Source organism: Arachis hypogaea, chromosome 20, assembly GCF_003086295.3.
Source record: "Arachis hypogaea cultivar Tifrunner chromosome 20, arahy.Tifrunner.gnm2.J5K5, whole genome shotgun sequence".
Lineage (NCBI taxonomy): Eukaryota > Viridiplantae > Streptophyta > Magnoliopsida > Fabales > Fabaceae > Arachis > Arachis hypogaea.
The window spans coordinates 115,114,253-115,123,885 of NC_092055.1; positions in this window are offsets into that span (position 1 = coordinate 115,114,253).

Consider the following 9,633-nt stretch of genomic DNA (forward strand, 5'->3'; position numbering starts at 1 on the left):
TGATATAAATAAATTTTTTAACTAAAATAATTACTATAATCAAGACCATTTTAATAATGAATATTAATACAATATATTAATATATAATTAATATATTTTTATCTTAAATAATTTTTAAAAAATTACTAATAATTTAAGTTGTATTTAATTAAAAAACTAAGTTTCAATTTAATTATCACTATTTTTGAGTTTATTTATTTATTTATTATTATTATACTAACTCAAATTTAATAATAATATTATTATTATTATTATATGTTAAGTTTAACAAAAAAAATTTAACATAAAATACAAAAATTATTTATATTTTATTTTAGAATAAACATAATATAACAAGTATATATATATAAGTATTAGTATTTTTTTTTAAAAAAAAATTGTGGGGGCAAAGTGCCCCTCTTCATTACATGTAGGTCCTTCCTTGGGGATAAGTGAGTTGTCCACTCACTCGATCAATTCAAGTTGATTAATTATTTTATATTATTAAACAATACTAAAAGCGGTTTAATAGAATTTATTAGTTTTTACCTATAGTTAATCAATAATATTTAAAAATATAAATTAAAAATATATTGTTAAATTGTTAAACTAAAAAAATTGAATTGATAATTAAAAATGCTAAAAAAAAATAATAAATTATACTCATCTTTCAATTTTTCTCCATATTATTATAGAACTAACTATCTATAATTAAAAGATCTCACCTACTAACTAACAACAGGAGCTAATTAAATAATAGTTTCTTGTAATATTATCTTGTTGTTCAAGCCAAAACTATTGACATTCCATAGGCTGCATTTGTTTCTCAGAATAAGATAGGACAAGACACTAAAAATAAGATAGGACAAGACACTAATGGACAGAGACACAAATTTTTGTGTTCTTGTATTTTGTTTGGTAATAGACTAGAACAAACTATAAAAATCTAATTTATTCTCATTTTTTTCATTCAAAAAATTTGAGATGAAAAATATAATAATAAAAGATATAATTATGAAAAATTAACAAGAATAATAAAAAAAATGAAAAATAAGTTGTGTCCCTTATTAGTGTCTCCGTGTCCTTCCTGTCAGGATGGACACAAAATACACTAATTCAGTGTCTTTGACACATTGTCTCTGTCCATGCCTCTTCTGACAAACATGATTTTGTGTCCATGCCTAAGGCTACATTTGTTTACAGAGACAGGACACTGAGACACAAAATCGTGTTTAGCAGAGGAGACATAGACAGAGACAATGTGTCTAGAGACACTGAATTAGTGTATTTTGTGTCCATTCTGACAGGAAGGACACGAAGACACTAATAAGGGACACAACTTATTTTTTATTTTTTCTTTCATTATTCTTGTTAATTTTTTATAATTATATTTTTTATTGTTATATTTTTCATCTCAAATTTTTTAAATGAAAAAAAATGAGAATAAATTAAATTTTCATAATTTGTTCTAGTTTATCACCAAATAGAATACAAGAATACAAAATTGTGTCTCTGTCCATCAGTGTCTTGTCCTGTCTTGTTCTCAGTGTCTTGTCATGTCCTGTTCTTAGAAACAAACGCAGCCTTAGTATTTGACGAGTGCAAATTGATACTTGTATCATGGATATGATCAATGAATGGGTCCTTATCACAATAGGTATCAGTGGATTTGATGTGCTAGTGAAAGAAGTGGGACGGGAGGCTTTTGGATTGAATTGTTATGAAGAAGCTAATGAAAAAAGTGACTATAGTTGTGAACAACGAAGAACAGTTGCGAAAAGGGAGTGTATGTGTACGAGCTTAAGGAGTGCACAGACTACAAAATCGGCGATTTTCAATGACCAGGCTGCCGATGTGGTGATGGGGGAGCTGAGGGAAGATGGAGAAGATAAGGGCATGTTGGTAGTTCCTGAAATTATTTTAAATGAGTGGATTAATGATCATTCAAAACAAAATCAGGTAAAAATGGTAACATATCAACCAATTTATGAAGGAATTGAAAGGAGAGCGGATTGTGTGTGATGTGATCATATTAATTATGAAGCTGATTCTGAAGATACAGTAACATGGATTTATGAAGGTAACTTTAATGGATTAGAAAGAAGGGCAAAAGGAATAAGAAAAAGAAGGTTCTTTGTAGGCTTGGTGCTAGGCCCAACAATTTAAAGATGTCCAAAAAAGATAGAGAAAGATCTTTGGACCCGACTTCCTCAATCAACCGGGTCGGTGATGTTGGGTTGGGTCTAGAATCTGAGTCAGGCTTGATGGAAATAGAGCACGGTTTTCACAATAGGGATGGGCACGCTAGAGAAGGGTCTACGACAAGTGTGCAGGAAGCTGCATCTACAAAACTTGCGCTAGAAACCGGCGCGGAGAAAATCGAGGGAGACCGAATCGTTGTTGAAGGAGGAAAGCCAAAGACTGGCCACGGTAAAGGAGGTTCAATGTGGCAAGGGAAATGCGCAACCCTGACGCCACCTATGTTGGGTCATGAGATCGAGGAAGAGTTGATGGTGGAAAACCAAGCCGCTACTCTCCGGGTAGTGACATTGAATGGAGGGACTGGTGGGTCGGGTGTGTATGTTGATGATGGTGGTGCAGAAGACGTTGATAAAGACATGCGTGATAGGGATGACATTGTGAATAATAGTGGCATGGGTTTTCGCACAAAGGGAACAACATTGACAAAGAGACAGAGAGAGCTATCGGAACATGATGAAGAAGTAGTTGGGAAGAGAGTGGTTGATGATGGTGGTTCGGATAAGAATGAAGGAAGGAAGGGAAACAGAAATAATATTTTGGAGGAGCAGATGCTTGAAAATAGAAAAACTTAGGACCTAGCGTTGAAATCAGGTGCAATTTTATACAATGAAAAAGATGATATTATGGCTATTCTCCAAGCACAGAATGAAGAAATTGCTCAGAAAAGAAGATTGGCAAAACAGAAAGAGAAAGCAAGACGCTGCAGGCCCAAAAATAAAAAAAAAGTGTGTAATAATTTATTAAAATAATTTATTCTTGGAATGGTAGGGGGTTAATGGGTGATGAAAAATTGAGCATGGTCAAAAACCTCAAGAAAAAATTTAAATTGAATACATTGGACTTGTTTGAGATTAAGTGACGGGTAGTGACGAAATTTGATGTAATAAGAATTCGGGAGAGTGATACTGCGGGATGAAAATATGTTGAGTTGGAGGGTGCCTCAAGTGGTTTACTATTAATTTGGGATGAAATAATGTTTAAAATGAGTAGTTGTTATAAAGGGGAGTTTTGGTTGTGTGTTGAAGGGTCTTACTAAAAATAATTTTAATTATGCTTTTTGTGGTGTATGGAGTTCATACAAGAGAAGAGAAATTTGTTGTGTGGGAGAAATTGAGTTATATTGCAGAGTTATGTCAGCTTTTATGGGAGACTTCAACGAGATTGTGCAGGTAGAGGGGAGAAAGGATGCTGTCAGATTAACAGAGTTTTAGTAAAAATTAATAAAAGAAGATATGCAACTGGTGGACTTTTGCTTAGCGATCTTACAATTGGATTGACAGAGTTTTAATAAGATTGGAGTGGTTGAAGATGTTTTCACGAGTACAAAATTAGGAGTACAAAATCAGGAGTACACTATAAGAAGGAGGAGCACAAAAAATAGTTGACGAGTTTCTTTGTAATTATTTTTTTCTTTTTTAACTTTTCTATTTGCTTGTTGTTATTCTTACTCCACTTAGGGCTGACAATGGGTAGGGTAGGGTAGGGTTTGGACTCTACCCTAACCCTATCCGCGGGTTGAAAACTTTCTTCAAATTCTACCCTACCCTACTCGTGGGTTGAGAATCTCGCAACCTTAACCCTACCCGCACCCTAAAGTTCTAAACCCTACCCTACTCGATCCTACCCGTAAAAAAATAAAAAATTTTCAAACAAATATAAAATTCAACTATTCCAAATTTTATACATATTAATAAAATAAAAAATAAAAAACTAAGTTCAAATTAAAATTCAAAACAATAAAATCTTAAAAAAATCTAACATAAAATTACAAATAATATGATGATCAACTAGCTTAGTGGTTATTTCAAGTTTTTATAAAAGGAAGATTGTGAGTTCAACACTCACTTTCTTCACTATATATATATATATATATATATATTAGAGATGCGGGTAGGGTATACCCTAAACCCGTACCCTACCCTACCCACAGACAAATTCGTACCCTACCCTACCCTACTCGAACGGGTTGGTCCGGGTTGGATACCCGCGGATAGGGTATATATTGCCAGCCCTAGCTCCACTTATGGTGTTGAGCTTTCTTGTTCCAAAAAAAAAATAGTGAACTTCTGATCTGATCTTAATCAACAATTTAGCATATGTTATGACTTTTGATTTGGCCAATGCTACTGTGCTGAAGGAAAATTTTTTTCTCAGCTGCTGAAATCATGTGGATACGCGAAGGGATTGACGCGTGTTGTGATGCTGCCAATCATTCTACAAAGTGCTGCTCCATACACAGAATTTGTAGAAATTGTCCACGAAATTGTCGGTAGTGTTGATGGATGATTAATTGGTAATTCTATGAGTAATCTTTTGGGCTTTTTTGTTCGTTGTTCCGAAAAAATTTTTTGGTCTATAGTGTTCGGTTTTAGTTTTGTTGGTATGGTTTAAATGCTGTGTGATCGAAACGATATGATGCCAATAATGTTGTGCAGGAAGAATAAAATATGATATGGTCCTAAGGAATAATAGTAACAATAACAAAAAAATTATTACCCAAAAAAAAAAAATAATGACAAAAAAAACACGAGAAGCAAGTGTGTGGTAGGGTATGAACTATAATGCTAGTAAATTGAGTTGGGTGAGATGGGTATTAATTGTTTTTATTTTTATTTTTTAATTAATTTATATTTATAAAAAATTTAATTTAAAATTTAATAGATATAATTTAAGTCAACAATTTTATTTAATTTGGATAAACTAATCTTTTAAATAAAAAAAGCATATTTTTATTATTTTTAAATTAATGATGTCCGAAAAATAAAGATGTAAAAAAAAACCGGGTGGCAATGGCTCATCCATTGTGGCATTATCTAAGGTGAATTTTGATTGTTTGCCATAGGAGTATTATATTTTTTGTTTCGCTGAATACTGAACAATGGGATGTGTATGATTAAATACATACAGCTGCTAATTGAAATAAAATAAAATTTAGGGATATTTTTAAAATTTTTATCAAATTTTTGGGATAAGAAATATACTTTATTTTTAGAAAAATCATTAAAAATTTAAAAATAATTAGATTTTATATTTTTTAATTTTAAAAGTATTTAAAAATAAAGGTTGCAAAAACATATTAAAATAATTTTATCTAGCATGACCCAATTTTTTTCGCACCTGTGCTGAATATTTATTTAGATATATAATTTTTCAAGTTTAATTTTTAAATTAAATGAATTAAAAATGTTAAATAGTAGTATTTTGAGTTTAAATATAACTGTTGAAAGTTTATGTTAAATCGAAAAACTATGTTTAAATTAAAAAAATTTTAAAAATAAGTTTTTTATGAATTTATTTAAATAGATATAATTCAAGTTATAAAATTTTAAATTTTGATATTTGCATTAAAGAATTTGTTTAATAATTTAGATGGGATATTATCTAATTTTTAGTTAAGTAATATTTAATTAATTATTACTTTGTTTTAAGAATAAATAATAGTTTGTGAATAATGGTTGATGTTAAGGTCACGTAGTTATAGAAAGAAAATTTTGAACTCTTTTTAAGTTGTTCTTTTTGTTGTTTAACACCAATAGGGCGGGAAGTGAGCGTTTGTAAGCTGAGGTTGATCAAGTCCAAGCTTGGCTCACGAAAATTGAGCTTGGCTGACAGCTAGAGTCGTTAACAATGAAGCCGAATTCTTAAACTGAAAGTCGACCCACCGAAAGCTCAGAAGCTGACTCAAACTCACGAGCTGGCTCAAATATATAATAAGAAGTTAACCGATAATTCTATATGAATAAATTATAAGTTATATATTTTAAAGACATTTAAAAAAGAATAAATTTATATATTATTTATCTTATGGAGCAAGCTTGGCTGAGGAGCCCACGAGTTTAAGTTATGGAGCTAACTAATGAGTCGAGCTGGAGGTGGCTCATGAGCTGGCTTGAGTCACTTCCAACCCTAAAAACCGGTGGAGAGAATCCAAAGAATAACAGCTATCTGCTCCGTTATGGGGAGTTGTAGTGGAAAAGCTTTTTGACAAATGAGGCCTAAAATGATTGATAATTTTTTCATAAAGCTTTATCATTTAAACGCTACATTTTTCGATTCCACATGTGTCCAAAGAATGTTATGTTTGTGTGTAAGTTGTTTTGAAGTACTTTTTTACCAGCGTATTTTATTTCTCTCGTTCATTACAATATGCAGTAATAATTTTTTGTAAAACTACCTTTTGCATCCTAAATCCTAAAAAATTTCGTTTCAGCCCCTTAGTATCGACCTAGTTTATTTGGACATTTTCTATTCTTACATGATACTATAGTAGAGTTTCTCCTAAGGCCAATACTTTGGTGCTGAAAGGGAATTTTTTTTCTGCATGTAATGAAATTAGATGGTCGTAGGGGAGTGCGACGCGTGTTAGTGAGCGAGATCCACACGGAGACTACTTCTGCTGCAGCAGCGGGTGGAGCGGAGGTTGATTTGTTGCGATATGTGTTTATGGGACTTTGTTAGATGTTGATAAAAAATAATTAAGGTAATGGGCTGAGAGATTTGTGTTGGATAAAGTGTTTGTTGGTCCCGATTGTTGGCTTCTCGTTATCAACGGTTTCCGTCCGTCCTACATGAAAATCAGTTGGGGATATGAGAAAAGCTTCATGCAACCATAGTTGGATGGATACGAAATAGGATTTGAACTGGCAGGAACCGAGTAATAGTAATGACGGGGGCATAGTTGTTAGAATCGAACTGGAGATCGAACCAATCAGATTATTTGGTCACTGGCTCGTTGGTTTAACCAGCAGCTCACTGAGCCATTGACTCGGTACTACATAACTAAAAATTAAAAATAGTAAAAAATATAAAATTAAAATGTGAAATACATATTTTGACTAATTTTTTAAAAATATCGAGTTATTTTAAAATAATATAAATCAGGAATAATAAGTATGTTATTATTTTTATTATATTTTAAATATTTTTTATATTAAAATAAGAATCGTTTATAAATTTCAATGATTTATTAATTCAGATATATAAATCACAGTATTATATATTACACGTATTTATCGAAAAATAATATTAATAGATATTATGTAATGATGAAGTGGAAAAAATTAGTGAGTTTATAATTGTTGTTTAATAAAAATATAAATAATTTATTTTGGAATGAGAAAATAAAAATATAATTAATGTAATAATGAGAGAAATTATAATTAAAATAAAAATAAATTAGAGAGAAGTAAAGTATTCGATAAAAGATATCTATGTATATGTTATACTTTGCAGATATGTTAATAAGAATGATGACATGCTGGTGGCTTTGAATGGCTCTATTTTTATAGAGTGCAGGGTTCGAACATGTTTTTTTGGTTCATTTCGTGTTTGAGCGGTTCACATCGGTTTTTTTACTTTATGCCGTCCAAATATCAGACCAGAGCGGTGTAAGGTCCGATTTACGAGTTTTTTAGTCGAACCGACCAATCTGGTCCCGTTTTAATAACACTATGGTACGGCACTTGCCCGGTGTGTTTTTAAGTTTTCGTTTCTCCAATAAAAAATAGTTTTATATTACATGTGTACTCGCTTCAAACTTTAAATGACTCCATTAGAAATCAATATCATTCAATCGGACAAAGTTTTAAATTTACGACCATTATTTAAACTAATAGAATTTAATTTTTATGTCGTCACTTGTTTATTTCCTTGAAATCTCTAATTTTTACGTTTTTAGCCTTCTGTTGTTATTCTTTGTGTAGTAGTCATCTTCGTTTCTTCTGAAGGTAAATTCTAAATCCACCACATTTGTTTACTTAGCTCAGTATATCTTCCAATTTTATTGTTTCTCTTTTTTATTTTTTCTATTACCAATTTTAATTCAAACAATCGTACTTTACTTATAAATCTAATGCTTTACTCTCTCGATGACTTTGTGTATTTTATTCTATTCTAAAATAATTCATATTTATTACTTGATTTTTAGTTTTTGTTGTATTATAGTTGCATATAAAATTTTAAAATGAGTTGATTAATTTATTAATTTAGAATATATTTTATATTTTTGGAAATAGTAACCACAAAAGATTTTCATTACAACACATAGTTAAATAAACGGTTAACCACAAAAAATGCGCTCGAATTATTTAAACGCTGGCTGAAATGCATCTGAATTTTACCCTCGAGATAAATGCGTTTAAATAATTTGAAAACATAACAACAATACCAACGGTCATTATATATATTTTTCAAAAAATGCCTCAGAAATTGAATGTTGATGCTATTTTTTACAACGATATTCCAAAAAAAAATGAGATATTGTTATTTTTGAAATTTGTTAATTTGCTTATGAGTATATAGTTTCTTGTGGTTTGTAAAAAGTGTTATTAGTTGTTAACCAAAAAAATTAGAAAAAAAATATGTACTCCACAAAAAATGACCAAATTTTATGAATAATAATATTTTATTTTTTTAATCATGTTTGTAACAAATTGTATGAAAATTAAATTTTTAATGTATTTTTGTAGAAATACATACTTAAATCTCGAACATGTGTTAAAAAAATTTTAAAAATTCGGAGTACACAAATTAGATGGTCAATTCACTTTATAATTGCGTCCTACACTAATTTTGTTCAAGCAATCAACTTTAACAATTAATCATTTAACAATGCTTCAAGCAATCAGCACCAAAAAATTCATCACTTAAAGATATATCTTAGTACATTAATATATATAGTTTCAGATGCAAAAAATCATCTTGTTGTATGAAAGGCCTATTTTTTCACTTTTATGGATACCCCATCTTTGGTCACCAGACATGCCTTTTTCTGATAGAACAAACTCATCCTCTGCTAAGTGCAAAACAAGAACCTAGCTAAATTATATATATATATTAAGGCACTACTATAACAATTAATCATGCTTCAAGCAATCAGCTTTAATAATTAATCATTTAACAATGCTTCAAGCAGTCAGAACCAAAAAATTAATCATTTAATCATGCTTCAAGAAATTAGTTTCAACAATTGATCACTTAATAGTTAATAATGCTTTAAGCAATCAGCAACAAAAAATTAATCTACAACCAGCACCAAAGAATTAATCAACGCTCTTGAACAATATTTGTTTAAATATATTGAATTTATCTATATTGAACAGATTAGTAAAGACTACCACATCATTGTCTACCACAGCAATATCGGGGAGAAAAATACTGATTCTTGGGATCCACCAAAAAACTCCGTAGTCCAACTATCTGAAGCTATCACAGCCTGTGCTCGGATTCATGCTTCAAACAATCAATAGCAACGTTTACCACCAACAATTAATCATGCTTCGACAATTATTATTACAAAAAATTAGATTTATACCTAGGGTTAGTGGAAGACAGGGAAGAATGCAGACCTGGTGGCGACAGAGCCAACGGCTGGGGTAGAAGGGTCGAACAGGG